At 40.7% G+C, this 21,973-nt stretch overlaps 1 long non-coding RNA gene and 1 pseudogene across 1 annotated transcript; one reads left to right on the plus strand and one right to left on the minus strand.

Annotated features, from left to right (window-relative positions):
- The first annotated feature begins 2,422 nt into the window (after positions 1-2,422).
- On the plus strand, positions 2,423-21,576 carry LOC127683321 (uncharacterized). The gene is made up of 3 exons (XR_007977520.1): positions 2,423-5,458; positions 13,406-13,844; positions 20,184-21,576. It is a non-coding gene; the product is annotated as an uncharacterized LOC127683321 (long non-coding RNA).
- On the minus strand, positions 2,707-2,804 carry LOC127683848 (uncharacterized; annotated as a pseudogene).
- Positions 21,577-21,973: the final 397 nt, after the last annotated feature.

Genomic DNA, 21,973 nt, shown 5'->3' on the forward strand with positions numbered 1-21,973 from the left:
CATTTTCCCTACAGACAAGTAGAAGAGTAAGTTTAATCCCTCAAATGGAAGAAGGCAAGATCAGTGGTTCACTGGTCTAGCCCCTGAACTGTGGAGAACCGTCTCTTAGGCACTTTATGCTCAGAGGTTGGTCAAGGGGATTGATCCTCAGCTGTTCAATAGCTCACGGCCACCCCTTCCCTGCCAGCTCATCTCTTCTCTGTCTCATTTCTTTTCTTTTCACTTCTATTTTTCTACTTCCTGAAATAACCATGCAAACAAATAGCCTTCCACCCCCATGTTACCTCAGTTTGTACTTTCAGACAAAAGCAATCGAGACGGATGGAGCCCAGGAGGAAGACGAGGTATACACTTATTTGTCCAAATTCGGGAACCTAAGAACATTCAAGCAGAAGGGTTGATGACTTATTCTTTGCTGCTCACGACTCTCCCTCCTGCCTCCTAAAGAACATAAAGTAGATTATAATCTTCAAGTGGAAAAACCAAAAGCTGACAGTGTCCCTGTTGTCAACTTGACTATTCATTGCTGGGGCCTGAGATTTAGAGGCCAAAACAGATTCGTACAACGGGATATACCTGCACTATGAACCCCACCTTAAAAACCTGGGGCCATAAGTCTCAGAGCCTTCCCTGCACAGAGACATTTCACATTTGTTGACTCACTTTTCTTTCAGAGCAAAAAGAACTTTAGGACATGTGCTTGCTATCTCTGTACTCTGGGAATACACGTTTTATCCTTGCTTTGCATACTTTGCCAACAACAAAAATCCTAGTACAAAGTGCTACTGAGTGTTGTGAATTCTTTACCATGTAAAATGCTACCCAGTACCACACCGGATGGTGGCAGAAATGGGATTCAAGTACAGACAGTCTGCTCCCCATCTTGTTCCTTTGACCACCCTGCTCAACCACCACATAGAACTGGCGTTACTGATATTATTTCTTCACTTCATCTTCTCTCTAAGCTTTCTTTGATGAGTGCACAGTATTTATAATCAAAGAGAGAGAAAGCTTGGAAACATTCTTCTGGAGAGATAAGAAGAGTCAGAGAAAGGAAGCAGGCTGTAGAAAGAAACATTACAGTAGTGATATGTGAAGGAGGACCGTGCTCCGTAAAAGACAACGTTCTGAGAGAGATACTCCCAGTCTGGAGTTAGGCAGGAATTGAACAGACACACAACACACAGATCACAAAGCAAAACACAGTACATTGGACCTCATGGGCACTAAGATTTTATGCTTTGTTAATAAAGTGCTAAGGAACTGAAAAAGCAACTCAAGCATTGAGAGGATGTCTGCACTAAATATGTCTGATGAAGGACTGATGCCAAATGTCCATAAAGAATTTTGTACAGGCCCGGGTGGTGGTGGCGCACGTCTGTAATCCCAGCACTCTGGGAGGCAGAGGCAGGTGGATTTCTGAGTTCGAAGCCAGCCAGGGCTATACAGAGAAACCCTGTCTCAGAAAAAAAAATAATTTTGTACAACTCTATACTAAGGAAATATTAGAAATGAATAAAGAACACATAATTATATGTGTGTGTACATTTAGGTGTGGAACTTTTTGATGAACTGGCCAAACATGAAACTAAGTTAGCCATTAGAACAAACATGGAAAAAAACACAGTAGTGAAGTCTCATCAGAGACAAATGTATGGTCAAATACTGTCAGTTCTGATGTTCCCTGAAATTTGTGTCATGTTCTGCTAGGGGGAATTACTCCCAGGGAGTGTTGGGAGAGGGTGATGGTGAAGAGGAGCTTTAAAGCCACTGTGGTATGATATCTGCTGTTTCTGTGCTTAGTCTCTATGGGGACCTCTGTCTTACAAAGTCTTTTACATACTGCACACATTTAGGTTCTTCTGAACCTTCTGATCTCAGGACACCTTTAACTTTGTTTTGTTTTTAAATTTATAAATGGTTTGGCTGTGTAATCTTGTATAGCCCAGGTTACCCTCAAGTTTAAAATTCATAGAATTGATCCTTCTGCCTCAGCCTCCCAAGTTGCCATGATTATAGGCATGCATCATCATTCTTGGTACCCTTGTATTCTAGACAGTTGCTGAGGAGCCCTCCAGATATGTGATTTATGTTTTGTGTTATTATTGACCATAGTAGGAATTAGAGAAACTTAAGCAAATTTATTAGCTTGTTGAAAATAACAAGTGTTGGTTTTATGAACATAGTACCATGATTACATGTATATAATTCATATATACTCACTTTATTTTTAAAACCAAAAACAATAACAAAAGAAGATAGAGGATTGGAAATAACAACAAACATTCTTTTTGTTTTGTTTTGTTTTGTGTTTTGTTTTTTGGGCTTTTTTGTTTTGTTGGTTTTTTTTTTGTTTTTTTTTTTTGTTTTTTTTTGTCTCTTTGAAACAGGGTTTCTCTGCATAGCCCTGAATATCCTGGAACTCAATCTTTTGTAGACGAAGTTGGCCTCAAACATAGAGATCCACCTGCCACTGCCTCCAGAGGGATGTAATTAACTCTGCCTGCTGCTATGGTAGGTAGGACAAAACATTCTTCATATGATTAAACAGTTCATATTAAAACCACCATGAGACATGAATGCCCACCCACCAGAATGCCTGAAGTTAAAGACCAACGAGAAAGGGCAAGTAGAACTCTTACACGTGTTTTTTTATAAAAAACAATCATGTCATTTCCATCCTTGCTTCCCTCCTTCCTTCCTTTGTAAAATATGAAATACTTCATGAATTTGTCAAAGGGACCATGTTAATCTTTTCCGTATTGTTCCAATTTTAGCATGTGTGCTGCTGAAGCAACAAACACTAGGCAATGTCTTGAACATCCATTCATCAATAAGTATTTTACTTCTAGACTCTTAGCCAAGGAAAATAAAAACACATCTCTCCCGGTCTTAGCTAGAGTTTTACTGCTATGAAGAGTCACCATGACCAAGGCAAGCTTATAAAGGACATTTACTTGGGGCTGGCTCACAGGTTCAGAGGCTCAGTCCGTTATTATCAAAGTGAGAGCATGGCAGCATCCAGACAGACATGGTGCAGGAGGAGCTGAGAGTTCTACATCTTCATCTGAAGGCTGCTAGCAGGATACAGACTTCGAGGCAGCTAGGATGAGGATCTTAAAGCTTACATCCACAGTGACACGCCTATTCCAACAAGGCCACACCTCCAAATAGTGCCACTCCCTCCACCAAGCATATTCAAACCATGTCACTCCCCAACTATATGTATATTAAAGCCTTATTCATAGTACCTAGAAGCATCTCATGTATCCATCAACAGATAAGTGGATAAAGAGGACATGGCTCAATAACTCAAGGAAATACTACTTACCAATGAACGGAAACAAAGGTGATGTTTGGATAATGTGAATAGCTTTCAAGATTATGTGAAAAGAAGCCAGACGGAAGGAAAAAGAAAACGACTCAGCTCAGAAAATGAATAACTCAGATTAAATCATTGGAATTGCCTGGGACTGGGGCAGAGGGGACTCCTACACAGGCATGGAAAGGTTTGGTATGATGGAAATCTATATCTTTATTGTAATGGTAGATATATGAACATATACATCTGTCAGATCTCTTCAAAGTGCACACTTATAATGTATGTCTTCTATTTTTTAATATGCTACTTTAACGCTGTTAGTTTTTTAAAAGCCAGTTTATTATCAAAGGGAATTTGTAATGCTTTCAAATGTTGCAGGATTAAAAATCCATAATATTAGTCAGTTGAGAGCAACTAGATGTTTCTAGAATATAAATTCAATAGACTTGGGAGGTCTGGAAATAAGACTAGCAAGTGGAAGAAAGGAAGATTTTCTTGGTTTTACAGCAGGTAAATATGTCTTCTTCCACTTAAAGCCCTCCCTCCCTACACTGTGAGTTTTCCCACTGGCAGAATGGGAGAAGTGTTCCCCAGCACGGTTTAAGCAATTGTTCCTCCCCTTGTGTGGTGGTTAATAAGCTTGGCCCATTGGAAGTGACACTATTAGGAGGTGTGGCCTTTTTGAAGGAGATGTGTCTCTGTGGGTGTGGGCTTTGAGGTCCTATGCTCAGTCTCTGCCCAGTGTAGAAGAGGGCCTCCTCCTAGCTGTCTGCAGAAGACAGTCTCCTTCTGCCTGTCCTCAGAGCAAGAGGTAGAACTCTCAGCTCCTTCTCCAGCACCATGTCTGCCTGGATGCTGCCATGTTTCCTCACCATGATGTTCTTAGGCTGAGCCTCTGAGACTGTAAGCCAGCCCCAATTAAACGTTGTCCTTTTGGTGTCTCTTCATAGCGATGGGACCCTAACTAGATGCCTTTGCCTTTCCCTGGTATTCCAGCACCACAAGCCATTCACTTTCCTCTGTAGTTCTGGCTGGCCTTCAGATTGCTCTGTAGCCTATATTGGCCTCAAACTCTCAATCCTCCTGCCTCCACTTTCCTACTACTGTAATTAGAAGTATGTGCCACCATGCCCAGCTAGCCACTACTTATTGATTTGGCTTCCTCCCCACCTTAAGTTCACCCACTGACTTTCAGTCTAGTAGCACCTGCAGACATGTGTTTCCTAAGACTTTTACAATATATGACATTGATCAATAATTATATTTTCCTATTGGATGTTTGTATTAGTCAATATTCTCTAGCATAGCAGAGAATGAATCTATATATTGAGAGAAAGGGGATTTATTAGAATGACTTACAGAGTGCTGTCCTGCTAATCCAATAATGGCTGCCTATGAATGGAAGGTTCAAGAACTCGGTAATTGCTCAGGCCATAAGGCCGGGTATCACAGCTGGTCTTCAGTATATGCTGAAACTCTAAAGTAGGCTCTAATGCCAGTGAGGGAATAGACTTGCTAGCAAGACAGGCGCATGCAGGCAATGAGGAAAAGCTTCCACGTTCTTATACGAGCTTGTAGCAGATATACAACCCAGATTAGAGGTAGATTTTCCCAGCTCAAATGATCTGGATTATGTCTTCCCAACTCAAAGAGGATCTTCCTACTTCAAATGAAGCAAATAATTGTAATCAGATTGTAATCAGAGATAATCAAGTTAACAACCAAGAATAGCCATTACAGTATTTGGGGGGAGGAGCAGGGAGCTTCTGAGAAATTTTTCCTTATTTTTATGCTAAGTTTCTCCCTGTTCCTTTGTCCATTATAATATTCCAGCAACTCAGTTAGGATATTCCCTCAAACTCTATGCAATATGCCTTCTACTGCGTCTCGGTGCAGCATGTCTCAATTGTTAGCATGCATGTAATTTGCCTTGGAACCTTATTAAAAAGCAGATTCTGATTCGATGGGCCTGAACTGGCAACTGCAGCCTTGCATTCCTGAGAAATTTCCAGCACACTACTGCTGGCCCAGTAATGTACTAAGAAGCAGGACTCCAGAAGACAGGCTACATCCAGGTTCAAACATGCTCCAGCCCAGTGTGACATGCTTGTCAACGACAGCTTAGAAATCACAAAGGTAAGACAAAGATGATTCATGATGCTTTAAAAATGCTTCCGAACAGGTGGGAATTCTTAATAAATGAGATTTGGGAGTGTGGAGAAATTCCAAGACACCTTCCTCTTTTTACCTTTGTAGATCTGAGCACAAACAACCCTAAGAAGTACTTATATCAATACAGTCGATGACTATGAGAAGAAAAAATCCTTCTGATTTCTAAAATTGAAATTGTGATTTCTTTTAAGCCAGACCTCCTTACCATTTCAGAACTATGGTTATATTAGTACTATAACTTATATGACCCCAAAATGAAATCTGTATTTATAATTAGGATAGCTATAAGAACAGCTAACTAGACCATGTAGTTTCTTCAGTATTTTTATTGAATTAGAAGCACAGCTAACATTCTTTTATATGTGCTATGTGATGGTAATCATCTCTTTTGATATCATCTAAGTGATGCTGGCTTTGTAGCCATGGAGAACTTAAACATTGAGAAGTCATAGAAACGTCCACTGATATCCAAAGGAAGACTTGAAACCAGGCAGTGTGTAGCAAGATTAGAGTCCCTATGGGAAACCCTTGAAAGGGCAATTATGTGAAGTTGTAAAAGTTGCCCTTAAGCTGACATGAAGATTCCAGAAAGTCAGAGATGACAGGAATATGGGATTTTTGCCCAGGAAAGTCATAGGCAATGAACAGAGCCAGCCCAGTAGAGAGGTCATATGTGCTGCAACCAGCAAGGCCAGACGGGAAGGGCTGGCTAAGTGTGTAAGACTACACATCATACCACTGCATGTAGCAGATGCCACACAAGGAGCTAGAGGATTTAATGTCTGCCCTACTAGGGTTTGGTCTCGTTTTGGTTCAGTTCTTCACATTCATATCTCCGTCACATTGGAATGACAATGTTTACCCTGTGGGTAAACTGGAAGGATGTAACTTGGTTTTGTTTTTAATGACAGTTAATAGGTATAAGTTTGTCTGGAGTCTTAGAGGGACTTCCCATGTAGAACAGTGTTAGAACTTGGATGCTGACTAAATGCATTTTGCATTAGATCCAGGCGTAAGTTTTTGGAGGCTGAGGCAGAGTCATCTGGTTAGAAAAACTTTGGGATTCTTTTACTTTCTCTTAGACTCATTTCTGATTGAATTGCCAAAGGCATGGGTAAGTTGGGAAAACTCATGGTTAGGTATTTATGAAATATAATTGTGCAACTCACTAGATTGACCTCTGAATCTATAATTATAATGTGAGAAGTTTTGCCAAAGTTTCATTTGAAAGATTAGGAGTTAAAGTGGACTCATTCCAATTACAGGGCCTCGAAAGACTCCTGTATTGTTACAGGACTCTTGTTCTGTAGTGTTTTCGTCACTACCTCCCCGGGGCCTGGAGTAGGTAGATTGCACGCCTGCTGCTTTCATTGAATCAAACCCTGATTCCCTGTCACCCATGGACACTATACAGTATGAGTCATCCAGTACTCCCAGAGCTCCCAAGGACAAAATCATCAATACATGTAGTTACCCATGGCCCCAGACACATCGGAAGCAGAGGACTGTCTTGTTAGACACCAAAGGGAGGAGAGACCCTTGGTCCTGGAAAGACGTGATGTCATAGTGTAGAGGAATACCAGGACAGAGAAGCTGGGGAGGGTTGATTGGGGAAGGGGAGATGGCTTATGGGATTTTTGGGGGAGAGGGGAACCAGGAAAGGGGACAACATTTGAAATGTAGATAAAGAATATACCCAATTTTTAAAAAAGGAAAAAAAAAAGAAAGATTAGGACTTTTGAAAGTTTACCTTGTTTTCCATGAAATCTTCAGGCTCTTCATCACCATGCTCAGGATAGAACCACTGCATTTCACTGCTGTATAAACTGCTACACTACTTACTCAATGAATAAAACCAAATCTAAAGAACATTTTAAAATGAGAATGCCATTAAAGTCTAGACTTACAACCAAAAAATAATATGAAGAGCTGCAATTATTGACTTGACTTTCACTAACTTTAGTAGGAAGAGGTGCCCATTTTTTTTAACTTTTTATTTATTATTATTATTTTTATTACTATTATTATTATTTGGATTTGTTTTTTTTTCGAGACAGGGTTTCTCTGTATAGTCCTGGAGCTCACTCTACAGACCAGGCTGGCCTTGAACTCAGAAATCTGCCTGCCTCTGCCTCCCAGAGTGCTGGGATTACAGGCATGTGCCACCACAGCCCTGCTGAGGTACCCATTTTTAACTGTTCCTGTGAGACTCTTCTAGTCATTTCTAATTGTTTAAATACTGAAGTTCTAGCTAGAGCAATAAGACAACTAAAGGAGATCAAGAAAATACAAACTGGAAAGAAAAAAGTCAAAGTATCACATTTCGCAGATGATATAATAGTATATATAATCAATCCCAAAAATTCTACCAGAGAATTCCTACAGCAAGGTGGATGGATACAAAATTAACTCAAAAGATCAGTAGCACTCCTTTATACAAATGATAAATGGGCCAAGAAACAATACCCTTCACAATAGCCACAAATAATATAAAATATCCTGGTGTAACTCTGACCAAGCAAGTGAAAGACCAGTATGACAAGAACTTTAAGTCTCTGAAGAAAGAAATTGAGAAAGATATCAGAAGATGGAAAGCTCTCTCATACCCATGAAAACGTTCATCTTACCAAAAGCAATCTACAGATTAAATGCAATTCCCATCAGAATTCCAACACAGTTCCTTACAGACCCTAAAAGCATAATTCTCAACTTTATATGACAAAATACCCAGGATAAAAAAAGAAAATACTGTACAGTAAAAGACCTTCTGGAGGTATCACCATCCCTGATCTCAAGCTGTACTACAGAGCACTAGTAATAAAAATTGCATGGTATTGGTATAAAAATAGACAGGTTGATCAATGAAATAGAACCAAAGATTCAGAGATAAGCCCAAACATCTATGAATACTTGATTTTTGACAAAGTAGACAAAATCATACAATAGAAAGAAGAAAGCATCTTCAACAAATGATGCCAGTTTAACTGGACATCTACATGTAGAAGAATGCAAATAGATCCATATTTGTCACTCTGAACAAAACTCAATTCCAAGCAGATCAAACACCTCAACATAAAATTGGAAACAGTAAATCTAATACAAGAGAAAGTGGGGAATAGCTTTAAACACATTGGCAGAGGACACAAATTCCTGAACAGAACATCAATGGCTCAGGTTCTAAGATCAACAATTGATAAATGGGACCTCATGAGACTGAAAAGCTTCTATAAAGCAAAAAAGACCATCCATAGGACAAAATGGCAGCCTACAGATTGGGAAAGGATCTTTACCAACACTATATCCAACAGTGAGCTAATATCAAAAGTATATAAAGAACTCAAGAAGTTAGACTCCAACAAACCAAATAACCCAATTAAAAATGGAGTGCAGAACTAAACAGAATTCTCAATAGAGAAATCTCAAATGGCCAAGAAGAATTTAAAGAAATATTCAGTATCCTTGGTCATCAAGGAAACACAAATCAAAACTACCCTAAGATTCCATCTTACACCTGTCAGAATGGCTAAAATCAAAAACTCAAGTGGCAGCTCAGGCTGGCCAGACCATGGAGAAATCGGACCACTGTTCCACTGCTGGTGGGAGTGCAAACCTGTACAACCACTTAGGAAATCAATTTGGCAGTTTCTCAGAAAACTGGGAGTAGTTCACGGGACTGCCTCCTGACACAGCTATACCACTCCTAGGTATATCCACAAAAGATGCCCCACTATACCACAAAGACACTTGCACAATTATGTTCATAGCAGCTTTATTTATAATAGCCAGAAACTGGAAATAACCTAAATGTCCCTCAAGTTAAGAATGCATAAAGAAAATATGGTACATCTACACGATGGAAAACTATTCAGCTATTAAAAACAAAGGAATCATGAATTTTGTAGGGAAATGGATGGAACTTGAGACTATCATCCTGAGTTAGGTAACCTAGAGCCAAATATGGTAAGTACTCATGTATAAGCGGACATTAGGATAAAGTGCAGGGTAACCATGGTACAATCTACATACCCAAAGAAACTGGATAATAAAGAGGTCCTAAGGGAGGATGTGTGAATCTCACTCAGAAGGGGAAACTAAAGAGTCATTGTAGGTGGATGGGGAGAGGGAACTGGGTAGGATTGGGGATGAGGAGGGGAGTGGGGCTGTCCATCAGGTGTTGCGAGAGGGGGAGTGGGAGAGAGCTAGGAGTGAGAATGGGAATAAGAATGAGAATGGGGGGCATCTCTGGTGATTGGCTGGAGGCCTTGGATGGGGAGGATATGGGGAGTCTATGGTGGTGACCCTAGCTGAGATTCCTACCAGAGGGCAATATAGAATATGAAGTGGCCACCTCCTGCAGCTGGGTAGGACTTCCAGAGGAAGGGGAGGGGAATATCAATCCACCCACAAGACCTTCAACCCCAAATCTGTCTTGCCTACAAGAAGTTCGGGAAGGCCTGAACTTCTCTGAGGAGGAGGGGAGGGGCCTTGGAGAGAGGGATTTGTAAGAGTAGGACTGGGAGGAGAGGAGAAGGCTGTGATCAGGATTAAAGCAAATAATAATAATAATAATGAATAGGTTCTCAATTTTAAAAATAAAATAAATAAATACCTGATTAGTTTCTTACATCGTTGTCCTGGCAAGCTCAGCATAGCACCAATTCAAACTGACCTTTACACGTCTAACTAGATCATATATTAAACATTACAAGCTGTGTTTCATCATTTTCTCTGGAAATATTATAAATATTAGTCATATTTGGGGTATATAATAAGAAGACCCCTGAGATGGATAGTTTCTCCTGTCAAGGTTTACTAGATCAAATGTTACTAGAGCAACATTTGATAAAGAGAGCAAACAAAATTGAATGGCGAAGAATCAAAAGACTTTTGACAAGACAGAGGTGGCTAATGAAGGCCGGAAAGGAGTGGTCCCATCACAGATGACTTATCTCTTTTATCTAAATTAATATAACAAATATCAGATCATGACAGACTTTAGAATTCATCATAAAGACTTTATACAAGTCTGGAGCCCACAGGATAATTCGGTGTGTATATGCACCTGCCACCATACTTGACAACCTTTTCCATTCCTGGGACCCACATGGTAGAAAGAGAACCAACCAAATCCAAATCTCACAGATACACCCCACCCAATAAAGAAGTAAATAAAGTCATTTTAAAAGTTTTTAAAGATTCTACATCAGCTGATGTGAACAGCTATTCTGAAATTCCTCCACATGACATGTCTAGATTTTGCTGATATCTACAGTAGCTCCCTGTCATTTCAGAAACATGACCCAGCTTTAAATGAGAAAAGGTTACTAGTAGTTAAAAGCTGACTATGTGTCACTTTGAGTCCAAGTCTCCTTAGATGAGGATTACTGAGTACTTTGGTAACATTTTTTTTTTAAAGAAAACACAGGTTTCTTGAATATAGTAGAGATTGAGAAAAAAAAAAATAAGTGCAATTGCAAATGTTGCCCATAAGCAGAGGATTAGCTTTCCAGCAGAAAGAGACAAAGGTAAGAGTAGAATCGTGAGGAGAGAGGACTGCTGAACCTTAGGCCGGAACATTTGAGGACAGGGCAGATTTTCCTAGCACATCCATTAATCACTGAGGAGAAAACCTTTCGTCATCCTCAATTCTGAATAATTCAGAATGTGTCCTGCCCGGTAGCATCTACCCCCATTCTTTGTGTTTTTAAATGGGGATTGAATTTTCAAATCATCCTCCTGGACTCCTTCTGCTAAGCCAGTAGTTTACATCATCTTTTCTTGGCACTAAACTTTGAAAGCCTGGTGTCTTTCTCTCCTCCCCTCCTGTTTACTAGAAAACTTTCCCCTAGAGTTGGAAAGCCATTCAATACTGCAACTTGGACTTGGAAATTATGAGGTGTCTCAGCAGCACTTTGTTACTTAATGCAGAATTCTTTTTTTTTTTTTTTAACAGAGCTGAGGACCGAACCCAGGGCCTTGCGCTTGCTAGGCAAGCACTCTACCACTGAGCTAAATCCCCAACCCAATGCACTTTGTTACTTAATTATCTGCAAAAGAAAAGAATATTCATCTTTTGGTTCTTCAACCATAGACAACAATGAATTTCACATTTTCGAATAGCCCCCCCTCCCCCAACACACACCTACAAAATAGGTCACTGAAGCAAATAAGAGGGTACCAGACCACAAAATATTTTGGAGTAATATTTTGATCAAAAGAAAAGGACACTATTGCTATACCTACAGATGATATTTCAGGCAACCAGAAAATGTAGACTGAATTCTTAAGCAATCCAAGACACAAATAATAGCTATTGAATAACAAATGAACACTGTTATCGCTGATTCTGAAGAGAGACAAAGATAATTCATGCGAACTGTTTTGCTAAAGATGAAAAGAATTTGTGGGCAGACCTTGAATACCCAATGGTAGAAGTTATTATTTGTCCGATAATAAATGCAGATACTCAGATGAATTAAACAAGGTCAGATAGGGAGCAGAAAAATCCCTTCTGAGTTTATCATGGAAAAAACCAGACCCTTCTGAGTTATCTAATTGGCAATAATGAGCAACATGAAGTCAGACTTGATCTTACCATAACAGGCAGAGCATTTCATTTGTTCAGGTTCACTCTCTGCAATTTATCCTAGGGGAGGTTCCAGGCTTGGAAGGAACCTGCAAGCACAGGGGGCTAAGAAGATGTATCTATTTTTTTGTTGCTAATTTCTCTTTATGTTACACAATGACAAAGCTACATTCTCCTATTTCAGAGACTGGAGTGTATAAACTTGTCCTGTCCACTTGTATTCTCACAAGAGTTAGTGATGGTTCTTTTGTTGCTGTTGCTGTTGTTGTTGTTTTGTTTTATGTGTGTATTTGTATTTATTTATTTGCTTATTTATTTATTACTTAGCCACTTCTCATCCCACTCATTGCCCTCACCCAGTCACCCTCTCCCATAGTCTTCTCCCATCCCTCACTCCCTTCTCCTCTGAGTGGGTGGGACCCTCCTGGGTATCCCCCCAACCCTGGCACATCAAGTCTAAAAGGCTAGGCGCAACCTCTCCCACTGAGGCCAGACAAGGCAGCTTAGTCAGAAGAACATATCCCACAGACAGGCAGCATCTTTTGGGACAGCGCCCCCCCCCCCAACTCCAGACCCACATGAAGACCAAGCTGCACATCTACTACACATGTGCGGGGAGCCTAGGTCCAGCCCACATGTTCTTTGGTTGGTGGTTCAGTCTCTGAGAGCCCCCTAAGGTCCAGGTTAGTTGATTCTATTGGTCTTCCTGTAGCGTTCCTATCCCCTCTGGGGTATGCACTCCTTACCCCTATTCTTCCAGAGGAGTCCCCAACTCTGCCCAGTGTTTGGCTGTGTATGTCTGCATCCGTCTGAGTCAATACTTAGCATATACAAAACATTTAGGTCAGCCAGCAAAAGGTGACTGCTTTGTGATTAGTGTCATTTCAACTATTTGTAATTATCCTGATGAAAAGCCACCACATCTCTCCATTATCCGTAGAGTGAAATCCAACATAGACCAACGGGCACTGTGTATTAGCCCCACTTGCAACCAAACTAGTGGCCTCACTTACTCCAGAGTGTCCTTTGGGCTGTCTTCCTTCTTTATTCACTCCTTCTGTCTTTTATTAACTTATCAAATACTTACTGAGTACCTGTTATAAAACAGGTATTGTGATAAGTGCTGGGGTTACAAATATGAATAAATAAGAGACAATCCTTACCCTCAAAGTTGATCTAATAGAAGGGACATTGGCTACTTAAGTGTTACACAGGAGAAAGACACTGTTAATGTCATAGCGTTGGGAGAGCACAAGGCCAGAGGCATTAGATTCCAGCCTTATTGTTCTTCTTTGTCTTATTATCATTTTCCATTTCTTTTCTAGAAATAGTGCCTGAATTTTAGGATTGTTCCAAGCATGGATGCCTCCAGAGGTGCTTGCTAACAGCGAATGCCCTAATTGCTGCTCTTCTGTTTCTTATGATATATCATCCCTGGTGTGTCGAATGCTTCATGTATCTGTTTACCTGATTGGACCCGAGTTCATTGAAATGAAGGACTGACTTTTCTTGACTGGGTGCTCACAACTGCTAACAAAGTAGAAGCAATTCACGGCTTATGACTGAAATAATCAATCTTCATCAATTGTTTCAAAGTCTACATGTCAGATTAAGTTTGAGATGCAGCCAAAATTCTACTAAAACGTTTATATAAACTAAGTTGATGAAAATTGTTGGGGCGCATGGGTTATTAGCCGTGGGAACTTGAACAAAACTGAAAGAATGGATTCTGGATCAGCAGCTAACAGTTTCAGCTGTACCCTGGTATGTTTTCTTTCATGCTCATGGTCTCAATGTGGTATAAATATCATCGTCAGATGACAATCACATTAGCAAACTTTTTGTCTTAAAAAAATGATATATATTTCCCGAAGCAAATGCCATTATGATAATTTAAATCCTTGACCAGTTTTCTATATATTATAGTGAATTTTAATTTTTTTCTGTTTTATTCATTTATTATTATTTTCACCAGGATCAGTTTGCTTATGTATAAAATTCTCCACAAAGTCTTGTTCTTTTCTCTCTTTTTAATATTAAACATTGTTGAGGTTGGAGACATGGCTAAGAGCTTAAGAGTACCCGCTGTTCTTTCAGAGAAACAAGCTTTAATTCCCAGCACCCACATGGTGGTTCACATCTATAAATCCAGTCCCCATGCTCTCCTCTGAAGGTACCAGGAATGGATGTAGTGCACAGACATACATGCAGCTGAAACACCCACAGATAAAAAATAATAAAATAACTAAAACAAAGAAAGAAAAGGTGGCATTATTGACTATACCTTTGCCGTTTGGGATTTTCTTTTTGGTTTAAGGTTGTGAGCCTGCGTCTGCCCCACCACTGGGCACAGCCGCTTGGGGAGGGCAAAGGTGGGGAGTGTGACTGGGCTTACCCCACTCCACTGCCTGGGCAGGTGCTGGACTCTATGGAAGAACCGAGGTACCACTGCATCAGTGGGAAAGCACGCTCTGAGATATGGGAAAGCCAGAACTGGTTTGGGGGTCCCTGAGCCTGCACATAGGCCAGGGCTGTAAGGTTCTCAAGCTCTTGGACGTCTAGGTGACACTGGCAATCACAGAAGAGTCTGGAGATAGAGAGAGAGAGAGAGAGAGAGAGAGAGAGAGAGAGAGAGAGAGAGAGAGAGAGAGAGAGAGAGAGAGGAGAGAGGGAGAGGGAGAGGGAGAGGGAGAGGGAGAGAAGGGAGGGAGGGAGGGAGGGAGGGAGGGAGGGAGGGAGGGAGGGAGGGAGGGAGGGAGGGAGGGAGGGAGAGGGACTGGAGTCTGCCCGCAGGCTATGTCTAGCTAGTCAGAGTTGAGGTGATTGTCCTTAGCTTGGCTGAGGTTGGTTTGTGACTTGGGAGCACAGAGAGGCCTACGGAAAGAACCAATCCACAGTTCTAAACAGTTTATTGTCATGGCGGAAAGTGAATGCATAAACCCATACCCCACTTCTCAGGATAGGCCTGAGGTTAAATACCTTTTGCAGGGAGGAATGTCTGGGAAGGGAAACTTATTGTCCTAGCCCTTCAGGCCTCTACGTACCTCATAAGCATGGAGAACTCTGCCTTGAGCCTACAGGACTACAGGTCACGTCTCTTTTATGTGAGAAGCATGGCACATGTTCCAAGTCAGGAGTCTGGCCGGGAGTTGGGAGATGCCTAAGCCTCAGGTGTGTGCCCACCGGTCTCCAGGCCTCGACCTACTCTACCTCACCAAACTTCCTGGCATGGTTTTTACATCTCACAGTTTTTCATATTTTATTAATACTAATTATGTCTAGGTCAAATTGAAGAGATTAAAAATGCTGTTAAGAATATCATACATGTGGCTGGAGAAATGGCTTTATGGTTAAGAACACCTATGACTCTTGCAAAGGACTGGGGTTCAGTTCCCAGCACCCACCAGGAGGTTCATAATTGTCTGTAACTTCAGTTCCTCTTCTGGCCTTGGCCATCCCAAACATGGTGCACATACATACATGCAGGCAAAACAGTCATATACACAACATAGTTTTTTCTTAAAGAAAAAAAAAGAAAAAGAAAAAGAACTTTTTTTTTTGGAGTTTTGTGTTGTATTGGTAATTTCTGTGATGCTCACATTCTGCGAACTTTTAGTCTTTAATATACTCAAAAAGGTCTGATGCTAGGTAAGATTTGTAATTAGGTGACAGATTTCACTTGCCAGCAGCACCAGTAATTGTCTCACAAGTCTGGTGCTGCCCTATTATCTGATAAAATTGTCCCCAGGATTAAAGAGGCACGTGGTAGTGTCCCTGGAAAGGCCGCATGACTAACATACTGCTTCAGAAGTTTAGTAGACTCAGCAGTATCCCCTCCCTATCATCACAGCACAGGGACTTTTGGGAGAACGGGACGCTATCACGTCCTTGTTGGGAGGTAAATGATGAGCCCTGGTTCTGTACACTACAGGAACGGCTGGGTTCAGGTTCCATTGCTGCCAGGTAAGGGCTGTGTGGTATTTGACAATTTATTAATTTATGCTTTAGTGTCCTCATTTGCTAAACAAAATTATTCAGAAAATAAATGAGCTAAATTGAGGACAGCATGTGGCAAAGAGTTAGGCTCCATTATGGCCCTCAGAGCGGTTGCCGCCCTGCTCTCCTAATAGCTCATATTTTTCCTACCTCTCTCCAGCTGTACCTCGATTTTTTTTTGAAAATAGAGTTATTAAACACGCAGAAGATGAGTTACACCAGTCTGGTGTTTTCACTGCTTTGCAATATTTCAATAGCTGGGCTTTTCTAAATAAACTTTGATTACACATACATTTTAGCTAGCCCTCGTAATTGTTGATTACCTTATAGTAACACCATATACATACTCTCCAAGCCTCATTCTCTGTGTACCTTAAGTGACTTACTCAGTCCTTCATCACTTTCTAAAGCTTTCTAGTTTTTGTTTCCCTTCTGGGAATATCCAGTCATCTTAATTGCCCTATACAAATAAATATCTTTATACTAAAACAATTTCTATGTTTACATCCTTCCAATGTTTTCTTTTATTTGCTGGTTTCCTTTCTTTATACCATGAGACATGATAGCATTAACAAGTGAGTTTGCCATCTGGCATGAAAATTTTTCTCCCTGGTAAAGGTGGTGGATACAGGGTCAGGGTTAAGTCAGAAACTAAGCAACATCTATCCCCTCCTCGTAAGGTCCCAATGGCAAACCAGAGTTTAATTTAACCAAAGTTCATACTGGAGAACTGATGAGTTTATTGTGCTTGCTTATGTACACGGGTGAGGGAATATTAACAGCGTGCTACTCAAAAGCAGTCAGACACAGTCTTCACGAAGCTGCTGCTTAATCCCAGCCTATATATTCTAACTCCTCTTCAAGACCACGATGATTACAGAAGAATGCGCATAACTGGCTGGAAGAAAGGCTGGATACTCAGATGAGGGTCGAGTGCTCATCTTTACCCCCTCCTTCTGTGAAGAAACATCAACAGTCCATGACCCATCTGTGGCCACTGAAACAGGCATGGCTGATATTATGAAGACGGGTAGTTTGGCTTAGGATAGTGCTATACAATACCACTTCAACAAAAGGAAGTTGAATAGAAACCACAAATGTAAAAAAGTTAAAATGTTTAGTATTACCTGGGTACATATTTCTAAACTATGAGGCTTAAAGAGTCCCCAGATAAATCTTATAGAAAACACAAGCAGACACCATCTAGGCTTTATATAGTACATGGAGTCGCTACCATAACTGTTTTTTGGTTTGAATGAGTATATGTAGCATAAAAAAGAAGCAAACACATAACAAAACATTATCAAATCGATGTTTACCACATCCAGTGGAACTCTACAAAGGAATTCCTGTGAAAACTATGATGCAGGAGTTAGTATTAATCAAATTGTGGACAGAGGGTTCTCTCCATCTTTTCCATATGAGCATCCCATTGGCTGTTTTTACCCCAGATGTCTTTATCTCATAAATAAATAACAATATGCACAAGATGCATTGTTCCAAACCCATGGGACAAGAGACTTGCTGTTGAGCTCAGAGCCAACTAGCTGAACCCAAACCGCTAGTCTTCCTTATTGTTAATCCTACTGGCTGAGGATAAGACCACTACCATAAGTTTTGAATCAAATTTTAAGCAGGCTTCATTAAATACAGGCCAGGACCAGGATAGTATAAATTATATCTGAATAGATTTTTTTCCAGGTGAGTCCAATAATTTGTTGTATTGATCTTTAGGAACAGGGATTAACAAGAGACAGAAATATATGAGTGCTAGCTATACCAGACAGAATGCTTGCTTGTGAATGTTCACCCTGTGATATCTTTATCACGGGTGAGTTGCAGAGTAGCAGTTAGCACCCATGATTGAGGAGGTCCAAAGCAATAGAAGAAAAGAGAGATTTGCAAGAAATATGAAATATAAGTCTTCTTCTATCAAATACTGTGAAATTTATCTACATCAGAGAATTAAATTTTTTTTTATCTCCCCCACTTTGTAAAACTACAAAGTCCTACATCTGTATTCTAGGAATTTGATGGCCTGGAGCAGTGACTCTTTTCACCTTGGAGCATTGACCAATTCCCCTCCCTCCTTTGTTTCCTGCCTACCATTTTTTTTTCAGATGACCTAAATGAATTAAAACTGTGAGGTTGGTGGACCCTACTGATGGGGAAAAGACACAGTCATCACCTGCGTTAGAATAAAGACAAAACGTACATCCTGTCTGTGTGAGCTCACTCTTCCAAGCATACTTTCTAGATCAAGAGTCAAGTTTGTCTTGTCCAGACATTTTTCTTTTAAAAACTAGAGTTATTAAATGGGGTTATAAAATGAGGTTATTACACAATCTGGTTGGAAAACAAGTGTGTAGGACAATCTGTGTTACAAGGTTAAAAGCCACACAAGTGTTAGGTTGGTTGTTATTATTCCATCTTACAGTGAGTCCACAGCCTTCCTCTATGGACTAAGAGCTAATTTCCATAGAGAATGCCACAGAGACAATACAAGTCTTGGTTCTGAGGCAAAGGGTGATGCTGCCCTGCCTGAAAGTAAGTGAAAAAGTCTAAGAGGGCCTTTGTAGACACTGAAAGTGACAATCCACAAAAATGCATGCTCCGAAAAGGAAGTCAGCTTTGTCGTCTGCTTTCTATATAGTGCTCAAAACAATGCTCACCATATCTCAGGCAGCCTATGGGGTTTGGATGGATGGATGGATGGATGGATGGATGGATGGATGGATGGATGGATGAATGGATGGATGGATGAAGGAATAAGTTTGAAGACTAGTAACATTGGAAGTACATGGTATCAAGTCAAGCAAGAGATGAAATCAGCCTTTGAAGGGGTGCACATAGTACATGCCTTTGATCATAGCACATATATAATATTATATATTATATATGAAATAAAAGAGAAAAGTAAAACTTTCTTTCTTTTTCTTTCTTTCTTTTTCTTTCTTTCTTTCTTTTTCTTTCTTTCTTTTTCTTTCTTTCTTTCTTTTTCTTTTTCTTTCTTTCTTTTTTTCTTTTTCTTTCTTTCTTTCTTTTTCTTTCTTTCTTTCTTTCTTTCTTTCTTTCTTTCTTTCTTTCTTTCTTTCTTTCTTTCTTTCTTTCTTTTTCTTTCTTTCTTTCTTTTTCTGAGACAGGGTTTCTCGGTATAGCCCTGGCTGTCCTGGAACTCACTCTGTAGACCAGGCTGACCTCGAACTCAGAAATCCACCTGCCTCTCCCTCCCAAGTACTAGGATTAAAGCTGTGTGCTACCACCGCCCGGCTGGCTGAAGCTTTCTTAAAGTAATACCACTGTCATGTCAGACATCTATAAGTTGGCTACTCCACCCATACCCCTTTAGAAACCGTATCATGATCTTGCAGACAAAAAAGATTGCTTTAACCCAATTAAATGAGAGCCCTTGATTAGTAGGACTACTTTTTACCTCTAATTTCAAGAAAAAAGTCAACCAAGATAGAGGTTCACGGACATAAGTGAGATACATGCTTTCAGATCACACGTTTAGCTATCAATCAACCCGATCTCCTAGACCCTTGAAGTACACCTTACAGCACAAAGTACTTATGAGCTCCGCAGAGACTTTCAACATCCAGTTCTCAATTATATTCGCCACTCTTTATGTCCTAAGATGCAATAGAAGCTAATGCATGTTGAAAATATTTTCTTTGGCAAGTGTTGAACTCTGGCTTTTAGGTTAATTTCCAGTTAACCAGAAAATCTAGTTAACTCAAATGACTTGTTCCCTTGAACAATCCCATTAAATGCATTTTGATTATTTCTTGATTTTTAAAATTATTGTCTAAGTTCTTCCTATTAATAGTGCTCATTGGAAAAAAAAAAAACATTTCTATAGTCAAACTGCTTAGGGAAGATCTAATCATCCTCAGCTTTAGAACAAAAGGCAGAAGGCAAATGGCTCCCTGTGTTTGACTTTCACCCTCAGAGACGCTGCCTGACAAGATAAGCTCAGCTGGAGAGAAAACAGAAGTTTGGGGGCTCAGAGTTTCTATTTAAGGCTATATTAGTGTGTTATAAGTTTCATTTTGAAAAAGTGTGGGATAGGCATTAAAAATTAATCTATCTTTATTTGTTTTCCAGATTAATGGCTCCTCTAAAATAGAAAATTGAATCAGGATTTAGTTATTTCATCTGCAAAAGGTAATTGAAACACATATTTATGAAATTAGATGTGGAGAAGTGAGCTGCCACCACCCACTCAACTACAACAAGAATTTTTCCACTTCTGAGACTGCAGAAGAGAAGAGAAATTAATATGCATGTAACACATCTTCCTTCTCCAGCCTGCTGGCGCCTGTTGAACAGCCTGGGAATTTTCTTTCTTGCTTCCCAATAATAGCATGAACCAGCAAAGATCTAACAGAACCAGAGGCCAATGAGAGGTAAGGGAATGTGGATTACATGTTATAGTTTCTTCTTAAAATGTCAATTTTCAGGCCATCACCACTTACATGCAAATAAAAGACACTTATTTCTAAAGAATGTATAATAAATCCAGACATGGTGGCACATGCCTGCAATCCTAGAGCTTGAGACGCTGATGCAGAGGAATCAGGAGTTTGGGCTCAGCCAGAGCTAGGCAGCAGGACAGAGGACAGAATAACTCAGCTGCAGCAGGGCTCCCCTTCCCTGGTCACGCTGCAACGCCCTTCCTGCCCTTCCCATCAGGACATCAGCAGCATTTCGGAAGTGCAAGTCCCATGCACAAATGCTCTCAAATTCACGATTGCCTTGGGCATGCTGGGGTGTACGCTGCCAATCTAACCCCACGCTGAAGGAAGCTCGGACTCGGCTTGCGTATACAGCAGCCTTGTATTTGTTACCTTCCTTGTCTGTCAAACATACACCTAACAGAAGCCAGCGAAGGAGGGAGAAGTCTGCTGTGGCTCACAATTCAGAAGATTAAGTGCACCGTGACAGGGACTGAGTCTACCTATAGGCTTGAGGCTTTTTACCGTGGGAGCTCATAGGGTGGCCTGTTACTGGTGAATAAGCGGAGATAGTAGGCAGGATCAGGCTAACACCCCAAGCTCCGCCTCCACGGAACTATGTCTGCCAACTCGGCCCCACCCAAACCACTCCACATCCTACTGAACAGCAACACTTGAAGCACATGGGCCCATGGGAGACATCTACATTTGAGCTTGGACAGGAGTATTGACAAAATAATCTCAAACACATGTTGAAACGACGTCTCTCCCTTTGGAAAGAATTTCCATCCTAACTCAAAACTGCACCGAACATACTGAGTTCTAACAACATCAACCAACCAGACCCGACCCACCCCACCCCACCCCAGAGCTCCCAGGGAGTAAGCCACCAACCAAGGAGTCACATGGCTCCAGCTGCATATGTAGCAGAGGATGGGCTTGGCAGGCATCAATGGGAGGAGAGGTCCTTGGTCCTATGAAGGCTCTATAGATGCCCCAATGTGGGGGAGGCAGGAATGGGTGGGTGTGGAGGAATACCCTCATAGAAGCAGATGGAGGGGGAATAGGATGGGGGTTTCCGGAAGAAGGGGAAACCAGGAAAGGGGATACTATTTGAAATGTAAATAAAGAAAATATCCAACAACAAAAATACTGAGTCCTTTTATGGCCCCATTTCTTCTTAACTGAAGTCTCCTGATAAATGAACGCTAGAGAACTGTCCCTTTAACTCACAGTGAAAGTTCTTAGCAGTCACCTCTCCCGTCTTTCCTTCTGCATCCAAACAGCAGCACCCCTGCACTCTTTGAATCATCGCCATAAAATTAATTTTAGTTATTTAAACAATACAGCAAATCTTTTATCCTCCAGAGGGCTTGACTGGACACTATACCCTCAAGCTAGCGTCAGGCTTCCAGCCAGAGCTCCTGTCTGGAATCTCTG

This window comes from Apodemus sylvaticus, chromosome 4 (genome assembly GCF_947179515.1).
Source record: "Apodemus sylvaticus chromosome 4, mApoSyl1.1, whole genome shotgun sequence".
Taxonomy (NCBI): Eukaryota; Metazoa; Chordata; class Mammalia; order Rodentia; family Muridae; genus Apodemus; species Apodemus sylvaticus.